Source organism: Oncorhynchus gorbuscha, unplaced genomic scaffold, assembly GCF_021184085.1.
Source record: "Oncorhynchus gorbuscha isolate QuinsamMale2020 ecotype Even-year unplaced genomic scaffold, OgorEven_v1.0 Un_scaffold_1165, whole genome shotgun sequence".
NCBI lineage: Eukaryota > Metazoa > Chordata > Actinopteri > Salmoniformes > Salmonidae > Oncorhynchus > Oncorhynchus gorbuscha.
This window is the reverse complement of record NW_025746028.1, coordinates 125,001-137,346: the sequence shown is the minus strand read 5'-3', so window position 1 is coordinate 137,346 and position 12,346 is coordinate 125,001. Positions and strand designations below refer to the sequence as shown.

Genomic DNA, 12,346 nt, shown 5'->3' with positions numbered 1-12,346 from the left:
GTATCAATCTTTCCACCCGGAGAAAGAATTCAAGAATAAAACTACTACTTTTACTGTATTTTCATTGGCATCACTGTGCAAGAAGGAAAAATATCAGCCAGCAAATCAACATTTAAAAAAAAGAGCTTAATAAAAATACATGGGGCTCCAGAGTGGTACAGTGATCTAAGGTACTGCATGTCAGTGCTAGAGGCGTCACTACAGACACCCTGGTTCGAATCCAGGCTGTATCACAACCGGCCGTGATTCTGAGTCTCATAGGGCGGCACACAACTGTCGTCCCGGGTTTGGCCAGTGTAGAACATCATTATAAATAAGAATTTGTTCTTAACTGACTTGCCTAGTTAATAAAATTAAAAAAATATACCCATTTATGTTTTGTATTTGCAGAACATATGCAAGAGACGGAAACAGACGACCATTTTAAATGCAATTTTATTTCAAACTAAATCTAATAAAACCTTTAAGAAATAGCAGTTTTGCACGATCATCAAAAAACACCCACTACTCCTTTACTTATCTATTCTACTTATTTCTCCCACTAAAAAGGTAAAACTAGAGGGTCAGTCAGTAAGGATCAATAAAACACAAGCTGGAAGAGTATACATCCCATATCAGGAAGGAAGGCTACTACTACTACTACTACTGCTACTGCTACTGCTACTACCACCACTACTACTACTACTACTACTACTACTACTACTACTACTACTGCTGCTACTAGTACTACTACTACTAGTACTACTACTCACTCACAGGCAAGGCAGCAAGTCAAAAAAAGGAATCAATCTAGTCTAAAGCTTTTCTATTTTATAAACAAGGGATAGGGAGGAGAGAAGCCTACAAAATACAACAGATATGAAGAAAGATTGAAGAAAAATGATTATTACATGGATTTCTCTCAGGTCAAGGCTTGCATTCCAAATGGCACCCTATTCCCTATTTAGGGCACGACCTTTGACCCACATATGTCTCTGGTCAAAAGTAGTGCACTGTATAGGGGATATGGTGCTGTTTGGGACGTAGACCAAGGGTTCAGATAGCAACTAGCTAGAACTTTGACCACGTTGTCATCCTTTCTCAGTCAATCCCGAAATCTTTAACTCCCCTCAAAAAATAAAAGTTAACTTCAGACAATAGGATTAGTTAACTTGAGGCACATCGTTACGCAGTGCCGAAACATATGAATGAAAAGAAAACGCCACACGACTGTGAATCTTCCCCCCAAAAAAAACCCCATCTCCATTTGATAATCCATTTATGTCAAACTTGTGTGATACACAATTTCTAAAGAGCTTTGTAAAATAAGTATGTTTTTTCTTCAGTTTTTACAATAAATGTTTTAGAGAAGAAAAAAGAAAGAAAAAAAAGACAGTCTGATTACACTATTTTATTTCCTGAAAGCATTTCCCCTCTCAGGCTTTGGATGGAGTCCCACTGAGCCAACAGATTCTCCCCTTCCCCCGCCCCACACTCCACACCTGCCCAGTCATAAATCACGCAGCTCAGTCGCTGGCCAATCAGAATCACTGTACCATCAGGGAGATTGGTTTCAAAACAGGTGCAGCCAATCAGCTCTTCAGACCACACCCGGCAAAGCCTCCCCTTTCTCCGCCCCTTTGAATGAGGTCCAAACCCAACAGCATTGCTGGGTAAACCAGCTCAGCTGTTAAAGGGGGGGGTTGTCATCGGTGGTAACAGTGAGTGGAGGGTGGTGGTTTTCATTAGGGAGGGTAAAGGTTATTCAAAACATAGTGTAGAGGGGAGGGCCTTATCACCATACCTTCCCTACCAATACTTCTGCTCCCCTTCCTGTCTCAGACAGACCCCCCCCACCCGTACAGACAAGCAGAGTGGTCAGATCTGGCTGCAGACAGACTGCAGAGTGACCCTTTAGCTGGTTGTGTTAGCTTGGTCTATAGCCAGGTGGCAGGTTGGGTGGGACTGGGTTTAGCCAGCCAATCAGCCAGGCAGACAGACAGCTCTAGTGCTGCTACGGTACGGGAGTAGGGGCTCCATGGTGGACCCCTAGGAGGTTATATCGGGGTGGGGGGAGTATCTTGAACCCCCCTTTCCCTCTCCTTCCCCATCAGCGTGTGGCACGGTTGGGTGCTGCTGCTCCAGTGGCTCCTCCTCTCCTTCCTTCACCCCCCAGGCCCAGACAGACACACTTAACCCTAACCCTGCCAGAACAGGACAGGTGGGTAACAGGGTATGTACGTATCCGGGTGTCTGGTCTGGAGGTTGGGTTGGATGGCTAACCCTCCCTCTGCGAGGCTCTGTTGTGTGCTGGAACCAAAGAGATGCACCACAGGGAGACCCCATTCACACCCAGGCTGTCCAGCCCTCGTACAGCTGGGACAGGTTGTCCACATTGGTGGCCTCCTTTATCACACAGTCCACCTGGAGAGGAGAGAGGGGAGGTGGGGAGACAGGTAGGGGAGAGAGGGATGGAGGAGGAGGAGAGAGAGAGACCGGGATAAGGCAAAGGAGGTGGAAAGTGTAGTCAACAAAGTGTGTAGCTGGCTGCTCAGTGTGTAAAGCAGCGTGTAGCTGCCTGCTCAGTGTGTAAAGCAGCGTGTAGCTGGCTGTTCAGTGTGTAAAGCAGTGTGTAGCTGCCTGCTCAGTGTGTAAAGCAGCGTGTAGCTGGCTGTTCAGTGTGTAAAGCAGCGTGTAGCTGCCTGCTCAGTGTGTAAAGCAGCGTGTAGCTGCCTGCTCAGTGTGTAAAGCAGCGTGTAGCTGCCTGCTCAGTGTGTAAAGCAGCGTGTAGCTGCCTGCTCAGTGTGTAGCTGCCTGCTCAGTGTGTAAAGCAGTGTGTAGCTGCCTGCTCAGTGTGTAGCTGCCTGCTCAGTGTGTAAAGCAGTGTGTAGCTGCCTGCTCAGTGTGTAAAGCAGTGTGTAGCTGCCTGCTCAGTGTGTAGCTGCCTGCTCAGTGTGTAGCTGCCTGCTCAGTGTGTAAAGCAGTGTGTAGCTGCCTGCTCAGTGTGTAAAGCAGCATGTAGCTGCCTGCTCCGTGTGTAAAGCAGCGTGTAGCTGCCTGCTCAGTGTGTAAAGCAGTGTGTAGCTGCCTGCTCAGTGTGTAAAGCAGCGTGTAGCTGCCTGCTCAGTGTGTAAAGCAGTGTGTAGCTGCCTCCTCAGTGTGTAGCTGCCTGCTCAGTATGTAAAGCAGCGTGTAGCTGCCTGCTCAGTGTGTAGCTGCCTGCTCAGTGTGTAGTTACCTGCTCAGTGTGTAAAGCAGCGTGTAGCTGCCTGCTCAGTGTGTAGCTGCCTGCTCAGTGTGTAAAGCAGCGTGTAGCTGCCTCCTCAGTGTGTAGCTGCCTGTTCAGTGTGTAAAGCAGTGTGTAGCTGCCTGCTCAGTGTGTAAAGCAGTGTGTAGCTGCCTGCTCAGTGTGTAAAGCAGCGTGTAGCTGCCTCCTCAGTGTGTAGCTGCCTGTTCAGTGTGTAAAGCAGTGTGTAGCTGCCTGCTCAGTGTGTAAAGCAGCGTGTAGCTGCCTGCTCAGTGTGTAAAGCAGCGTGTAGCTGGCTGTTCAGTGTGTAAAGCAGTGTGTAGCTGCCTGCTCAGTGTGTAAAGCAGCGTGTAGCTGCCTGCTCAGTGTGTAAAGCAGCGTGTAGCTGCCTGCTCAGTGTGTAAAGCAGCGTGTAGCTGCCTGCTCAGTGTGTAGCTGCCTGCTCAGTGTGTAAAGCAGTGTGTAGCTGCCTGCTCAGTGTGTAGCTGCCTGCTCAGTGTGTAAAGCAGTGTGTAGCTGCCTGCTCAGTGTGTAAAGCAGTGTGTAGCTGCCTGCTCAGTGTGTAAAGCAGTGTGTAGCTGCCTGCTCAGTGTGTAGCTGCCTGCTCAGTGTGTAGCTGCCTGCTCAGTGTGTAAAGCAGTGTGTAGCTGCCTGCTCAGTGTGTAAAGCAGCATGTAGCTGCCTGCTCCGTGTGTAAAGCAGCGTGTAGCTGCCTGCTCAGTGTGTAAAGCAGTGTGTAGCTGCCTGCTCAGTGTGTAAAGCAGCGTGTAGCTGCCTGCTCAGTGTGTAAAGCAGTGTGTAGCTGCCTCCTCAGTGTGTAGCTGCCTGCTCAGTATGTAAAGCAGCGTGTAGCTGCCTGCTCAGTGTGTAGCTGCCTGCTCAGTGTGTAGTTACCTGCTCAGTGTGTAAAGCAGCGTGTAGCTGCCTGCTCAGTGTGTAGCTGCCTGCTCAGTGTGTAAAGCAGCGTGTAGCTGCCTCCTCAGTGTGTAGCTGCCTGCTCAGTGTGTAAAGCAGTGTGTAGCTGCCTGCTCAGTGTGTAAAGCAGCATGTAGCTGCCTGCTCCGTGTGTAAAGCAGCGTGTAGCTGCCTGCTCAGTGTGTAAAGCAGTGTGTAGCTGCCTGCTCGGTGTGTAAAGCAGCGTGTAGCTGCCTGCTCAGTGTGTAAAGCAGTGTGTAGCTGCCTCCTCAGTGTGTAGCTGCCTGCTCAGTATGTAAAGCAGCGTGTAGCTGCCTGCTCAGTGTGTAGCTGCCTGCTCAGTGTGTAGTTACCTGCTCAGTGTGTAAAGCAGCGTGTAGCTGCCTGCTCAGTGTGTAGCTGCCTGCTCAGTGTGTAAAGCAGCGTGTAGCTGCCTGCTCAGTGTGTAAAGCAGCGTGTAGCTGCCTGCTCAGTGTGTAAAGCAGCGTTTAGCTGCCTGCTCAGTGTGTAAAGCAGTGTGTAGCTGCCGGCTCAGTGTGTAGCTGCCTGCTCAGTGTGTAGCTGCCTGCTCAGTGTGTAAAGCAGTGTGTAGCTACCTCTGCTCAGTGTGTAAAGCAGCGTGTAGCTGCCTGCTCAGTGTGTAAAGCAGCGTGTAGCTGCCTGCTCAGTGTGTAAAGCAGCGTGTAGCTGCCTGCTCAGTGTGTAAAGCAGCGTGTAGCTGCCTGCTCAGTGTGTAAAGCAGCGTGTAGCTGCCTGCTCAGTGTGTAAAGCAGCGTGTAGCTGCCTGCTCAGTGTGTAAAGCAGTGTGTAGCTGCCTGCTCAGTGTGTAAAGCAGTGTGTAGCTGCCTGCTCAGTGTGTAGCTGCCTGCTCAGTGTGTAGCTGCCTGCTCAGTGTGTAAAGCAGAGTGTAGCTGCCTGCTCAGTGTGTAAAGCAGAGTGTAGCTGCCTGCTCAGTGTGTAAAGCAGTGTGTAGCTGCCTGCTCAGTGTGTAGCTGCCTTCTCAGTGTGTAAAGCAGTGTGTAGCTGCCTGCTCAGTGTGTAAAGCAGAGTGTAGCTGCCTGCTCAGTGTGTAAAGCAGCGTGTAGTTACCTGCTCAGTGTGTAAAGCAGTGTGTAGCTGCCTGCTCAGTGTGTAGCTGCCTGCTCAGTGTGTAAAGCAGTGTGTAGCTGCCTGCTCAGTGTGTAGCTGCCTGCTCAGTGTGTAAAGCAGTGTGTAGCTGCCTGCTCAGTGTGTAGTTACCTGCTCAGTGTGTAAAGCAGCGTGTAGCTGCCTGCTCAGTGTGTAGCTGCCTGCTCAGTGTGTAAAGCAGCGTGTAGCTGCCTGCTCAGTGTGTAAAGCAGCGTTTAGCTGCCTGCTCAGTGTGTAAAGCAGTGTGTAGCTGCCTGCTCAGTGTGTAGCTGCCTGCTCAGTGTGTAAAGCAGTGTGTAGCTACCTCTGCTCAGTGTGTAAAGCAGCGTGTAGCTGCCTGCTCAGTGTGTAGCTGCCTGCTCAGTGTGTAAAGCAGCATGTAGCTGCCTGCTCAGTGTGTAAAGCAGCGTGTAGCTGCCTGCTCAGTGTGTAAAGCAGCGTGTAGCTGCCTGCTCAGTGTGTAAAGCAGCGTGTAGCTGCCTGCTCAGTGTGTAAAGCAGCGTGTAGCTGCCTGCTCAGTGTGTAAAGCAGTGTGTAGCTGCCTGCTCAGTGTGTAAAGCAGTGTGTAGCTGCCTGCTCAGTGTGTAGCTGCCTGCTCAGTGTGTAGCTGCCTGCTCAGTGTGTAAAGCAGAGTGTAGCTGCCTGCTCAGTGTGTAAAGCAGTGTGTAGCTGCCTGCTCAGTGTGTAGCTGCCTTCTCAGTGTGTAAAGCAGTGTGTAGCTGCCTGCTCAGTGTGTAAAGCAGAGTGTAGCTGCCTGCTCAGTGTGTAAAGCAGCGTGTAGTTACCTGCTCAGTGTGTAAAGCAGTGTGTAGCTGCCTGCTCAGTGTGTAGCTGCCTGCTCAGTGTGTAGCTGCCTGCTCAGTGTGTAGCTGCCTGCTCAGTGTGTAAAGCAGTGTGTAGCTGCCTGCTCAGTGTGTAGCTGCCTGCTCAGTGTGTAGCTGCCTGCTCAGTGTGTAAAGCAGTGTGTAGCTGCCTGCTCAGTGTGTAGCTGCCTGCTCAGTGTGTAGCTGCCTGCTCAGTGTGTAGCTGCCTGCTCAGTGTGTAAAGCAGCGTGTAGTTACCTGCTCAGTGTGTAAAGCAGTGTGTAGCTGCCTGCTCAGTGTGTAGCTGCCTGCTCAGTGTGTAGCTGCCTGCTCAGTGTGTAGCTGCCTGCTCAGTGTGTAAAGCAGTGTGTAGCTGCCTTCTCAGTGTGTAGCTGCCTGCTCAGTGTGTAGCTACCTGCTCAGTGTGTAGCTACCTGCTCAGTGTGTAGCTACCTGCTCAGTGTGTAGCTACCTGCTCAGTGTGAAGCTACCTGCTCAGTGTGTAGTTACCTGCTCAGTGTGTAGTTACCTGCTCAGTGTGTAGTTACCTGCTCAGTGTGTAGTTACCTGCTCAGTGTGTAGTTACCTGCTCAGTGTGTAAAGCAGTGTGTAGCTGCCTTCTCAGTGTGTAGCTGCCTTCTCAGTGTGTAGCTGCCTTCTCAGTGTGTAGCTGCCTTCTCAGTGTGTAGCTGCCTTCTCAGTGTGTAGCTGCCTTCTCAGTGTGTAGCTGCCTTCTCAGTGTGTAAAGCAGTGTGTAGTTACCTGCTCAGTGTGTAGCTGCCTGCTCAGTGTGTAGCTACCTGCTCAGTGTGTAGTTACCTGCTCAGTGTGAAGCTACCTGCTCAGTGTGTAGTTACCTGCTCAGTGTGTAGTTACCTGCTCAGTGTGTAGTTACCTGCTCAGTGTGTAGTTACCTGCTCAGTGTGTAAAGCAGTGTGTAGCTGCCTTCTCAGTGTGTAGCTGCCTTCTCAGTGTGTAGCTGCCTTCTCAGTGTGTAGCTGCCTTCTCAGTGTGTAGCTGCCTTCTCAGTGTGTAGCTGCCTTCTCAGTGTGTAGCTGCCTTCTCAGTGTGTAGCTGCCTTCTCAGTGTGTAGCTGCCTTCTCAGTGTGTAGCTGCCTTCTCAGTGTGTAGCTGCCTTCTCAGTGTGTAAAGCAGTGTGTAGTTACCTGCTCAGTGTGTAGCTGCCTGCTCAGTGTGTAGCTGCCTGCTCAGTGTGTAGCTGCCTGCTCAGTGTGTAGCTGCCTGCTCAGTGTGTAGCTGCCTGCTCAGTGTGTAGCTGCCTGCTCAGTGTGTAGTTACCTGCTCAGTGTGTAGCTGCCTGCTCAGTGTGTAGTTGCCTGCTCAGTGTGTAGTTGCCTGCTCAGTGTGTAGTTACCTGCTCAGTGTATAGTTACCTGCTCAGTGTGTAAAGCAGTGTGTAGCTGCCTGCTCAGTGTGTAGTTACCTGCTCAGTGTGTAGTTACCTGCTCAGTGTGTAGTTACCTGCTCAGTGTGTAGTTACCTGCTCAGTGTGTAAAGCAGTGTGTAGTTACCTGCTCAGTGTGTAAAGCAGTGTGTAGCTGCCTGCTCAGTGTGTAGTTACCTGCTCAGTGTGTAGTTACCTGCTCAGTGTGTAAAGCAGTGTGTAGTTACCTGCTCAGTGTGTAGTTACCTGCTCAGTGTGTAAAGCAGTGTGTAGCTGCCTGCTCAGTGTGTAAAGCAGTGTGTAGCTGCCTGCTCAGTGTGTAAAGCAGTGTGTAGCTGCCTGCTCAGTGTGTAAAGCAGTGTGTAGTTACCTGCTCAGTGTGTAGTTACCTGCTCAGTGTGTAGTTACCTGCTCAGTGTGTAGTTACCTGCTCAGTGTGTAGTTACCTGCTCAGTGTGTAGTTACCTGCTCAGTGTGTAAAGCAGTGTGTAGTTACCTGCTCAGTGTGTAGTTACCTGCTCAGTGTGTAGTTACCTGCTCAGTGTGTAGTTACCTGCTCAGTGACACTCATCCTCCTGCTGGGGTCCACATCTCTCCCCTCCAGCTTGGCTTTCACCCTCTTCCACACGCTCACCGCGTACGAGTTCCTCTCCTGGACAGCTGCAAGACACACACCACCACGTCAGAGTCTCCACACACCACCACGTCAGAGTCTCCACACACCACCACGTCAGAGTCTCCACACACCACCACGTCAGAGTCTCCACACACCACCACGTCAGAGTCTCCACACACCACCACGTCAGAGTCTCCACACACCACCACGTCAGAGTCTCCACACACCACCACGTCAGAGTCTCCACACACCACCACGTCAGAGTCTCCACACACCACCACGTCAGAGTCTCCACACACCACCACGTCAGAGTCTCCACACACCACCACGTCAGAGTCTCCACACACCACCACGTCAGAGTCTCCACACACCACCACGTCAGAGTCTCCACACACCACCACGTCAGAGTCTCCACACACCACCACGTCAGAGTCTCCACACACCACCACGTCAGAGTCTCCACACACCACCACGTCAGAGTCACCACACACCACCACATCAGAGTCTCCACACACCACCACGTCAGAGTCTCCACACACCACCACGTCAGAGTCTCCACACACCACCACGTCAGAGTCTCCACACACCACCACGTCAGAGTCTCCACACACCACCACGTCAGAGTCTCCACACACCACCAGGTCAGAGTATGGGTCCCCAGATCCTCTAAAAGTTTGACAGCTGCACCGTTGAGAGCATCTTGACCGGTTGCATCACTGCCTGGTATGGCAACTGCTCGGCATCTGACCATAAGGTGCTACAGAGGGTAGTGCGTACGCCCCAGTACATCACTGGGGCCAAGCTTTCTGCCAACCAGAACCTCTATAATAGGCAGTGTCAACCAACCTGTTCCCCCACACACTGACTCGGTACCGGTAACCCATGTATATAACCTCCACACCGACTCGGTACCGGTACCCCCTGTATATAACCTCCACATTGACTCAGTACCGGTAACCCATGTATATAATCTCCACACTCCACATTGACTCGGTACCGGTAACCCATGTATATAACCTCCACATTGACTCGGTACCGGTACCCCCTGTATATAACCTCCACATTGACTCGGTACCGGTACCCCATGTATATAACCTCCACATTGACGGTACCGGGTATATAACCTCCACATTGACTCGGTACCGGTACCCCCTGTATATAGCCTCCACACTGACTCAGTACCGGTACCCCCTGTATATAGCCTCCACACTGCTAGCTATTGTTATGTTATTGTGTTACTTTTTACATTTTATTTCCAGAGTGGCACAGCGGTCTAAGACACTGCATCTCAGTGCTTGAGGTGTCACTACAGACACCCTGGTTTGAATCCAGGCTGTATCACAACCGGCCGTGATTGGGAGTCCCCATAGGGTGGTGCACAATTGGCCCAGCGTCGTCCGGGTAGGCCGTCATTGTAAATAAGAATTTATTCTTAACTGACTTGCTTAGTTAAATAAAATATAAATATATATACACACATATTGATGTCACTTGTTATATCCACTTCAAATCAGTGTAGACGAAGGGGAGACCTGGTTAAATAAGGATTTTAAAGGATTGAGACAATTGAGACATGGATTGTGTCCAGTCGTGGCCAAAAGGTTTGAGAATGACATGAATTAACTGAGGTCTTCTGCCTCAGTTTGTATGATGGCAATTTGCATACACTCCAGAATGTTATGACGAGGGATCAGATGAATTGCAAATCAATTGTAAAGTCCCTCTTTGCCATGCAAATGAACTGAATCCCCCAAAAACATTTCCACTGCATCTCAGCCCTGCCACAAAAGGACCAGCTGACATCATGTCAGTGATTCTCTCGTTAACACAGGTGTGAGTGTTGATAAGAACAAGGCTGGAGATCACTCTGTCTTGCTGATTGTTTGAATAACAGACTGGAAGCTTCAAAAGGAGGGTGGTGCTTGGAATCATTGTTCTTCCTTTGTCAACCATGGTTACCTGCAAGGAAACACGTGCAGTCATCATTGCTTTGCACAAAAAAGGCTTCACGGGCAAGGATATCGCTGCCAGTAAGATTGCACCTAAATCAACCATTTATCGGATCATCAAGAACTTCAAGGAGAGCGGTTTAATCGCCCAAGAATGTCCAGCAAGCGCCAGGACCGTCTCCTAAAGTTGATTCAGCTGCGGGATCGGGGCACCACCAGTACAGAGCTTGCTCAGGAATGGCAGCAGGCAGGTGTGAGTGCATCTGCACGGACAGTGAGGCGAAGACTTTTGGAGGATGGCCTGGTGTCAAGAAGGGCAGCAAAGAAGCCACTTCTCCCCAGGAAAAACATCAGGGACAGACTGATATTCTGCAAAAGGTACAGGGATTGGACTGCTGAGGACTGGGATAAAGTCATTTTCTCTGATTAATCCCCTTTCTGATTGTTTGAGGCATCTGGAAAAAAGCTTGTCCGGAGAAGACAAGGTGAGCGCTACCATCAGTCCTGTGTCATGCTAACAGTAAAGCATCCTGAGACATTCATGTGTGGGGTTGCTTCTCTGAGGAGAAGACAAGGTGAGCACTACCATCAGTCCTGTGTCATGCCAACAGTAAAGCATCCTGAGAACATTCATGTGTGGGGTTGTTTCTCAGGCAAGGGACTGGGCTCACTCACAATTTTGGCTAAGAACACAGCCATGAATAAAGAGTGGTATCAACACATCCTCCGAGAGCAACTTCTCCCAACCATCCAGGAACAGTTTGGTGACGAACAAGGCCTTTTCCAGCATGATGGAGCACCTTGCCATAAGGCAAAAGTGAGTGGCTCGGGGAACAAAACATCAATATTTTGGGTCCATGGCCAGGAAACTCCCCAGACCTTAACACCATTGAAAACTTGTGGTCAATCCTCAAGAGGCGGGTGGACAAACAAAACCCACACAGTCTGACAAACTCCAAGCATTGATTATACAATAATGGGATGCCATCAGTCAGGATGTGGCCCAGAAGGTAATTGACAGCATGCCATCAGTCAGGATGTGGCCCAGAAGGTAATTGACAACATGCCATCAGTCAGGATGTGGCCCAGAAGGTAATTGACAGCATGCCATCAGTCAGGATGTGGCCCAGAAGGTAATTGACAGCATGCCAGGGTGGATTGCAGAGGTCTTGAAAAAGAAGGGTCAACACTGCAAATATTGACTCTTTACATCAACTTCATGTAATTGGCAATTAAAGCCTTTGACACTCATGAAATGCTTGTAAATATGCTTCAGTATTCCATAGTAACATCTGACAAAAATATCTAAAGACCCTGAAGCAGCAAACTTTGTGGAAATTAATATTTGTCATTCTCAAAACTTTTGGCCATGACTGTATGTGTGCCATTCAGAGGGTGAATGGGCAAGACAACATATTTAAGTGACTTTGAACGGGGTATGATAGCAGGTGCCAGGTGCACCGGTTTGTGTCAAGAACTGCAACGCTGCTGGGTTTTTCACACTCAGTGTGTATCAAGAATGGTCCACCACCCAAAGGACATCCAGACAACTGGACACAACTGTGGGAGACATTGGAGTCGACATGGGCCAGCATCCCTGTGGAACACTTTCAACACCTTGTAGAGTCAACATGGGCCAGCATCCCTGTGGAACGCTTTCAACACCTTGTAGAGTCAACATGGGCCAGCATCCCTGTGGAACGCTTTCAACACCTTCTAGAGTTCATGGGTCAGGATCCAACCAACTGGACACAACTGTGGGAAGTATTAGAGTCAACATGGACCAGCATCCCTGTGGAACGCTTTCAACACCTTGTAGAGTCAACATGGGCCAGCATCCCTGTGGAACGCTTTCAACACCTTGTAGAGTCAACATGGGCCAGGATCCCTGTGGAACGCTTTCAACACCTTGTAGAGTCAACATGGGTCCAGCATCCCTGTGGAACACTTTCAACACCTTGTAGAGTCAACATGGGCCAGCATCCCTGTGGAAGGCTTTCAACACCTTGTAGAGTCAACATGGGTCCAGCATCCCTGTGGAACGCTTTCAACACCTTGTAGAGTCAACATGGGCCAGCATCCCTGTGGAACGCTTTCAACACCTTGTAGAGTCAACATGGGCCAGGATCCCTGTGGAACACTTTCAACACCTTGAAGTGTCAACGCCCTGACAAATTGAGGCTGTTCTGAGGGCAAAGGGGGGTGCAACTCAATATTAGAGAGGTGTTCCTAATGTTTTGTACAGTCAGCACTCTGTTGTACTATATTGAACAGGGTCCCATTTGGGACAGTTAGGCAGCAGTC

The 12,346-nt window shown here is 49.9% G+C and overlaps 1 pseudogene; it reads right to left on the bottom strand.

The window, feature by feature from the left end:
- Window positions 1-2,153: 2,153 nt before the first annotated feature.
- The window catches only part of LOC124021692, a 132,048-nt pseudogene continuing 121,855 nt past the window's right edge, over window positions 2,154-12,346 (bottom strand).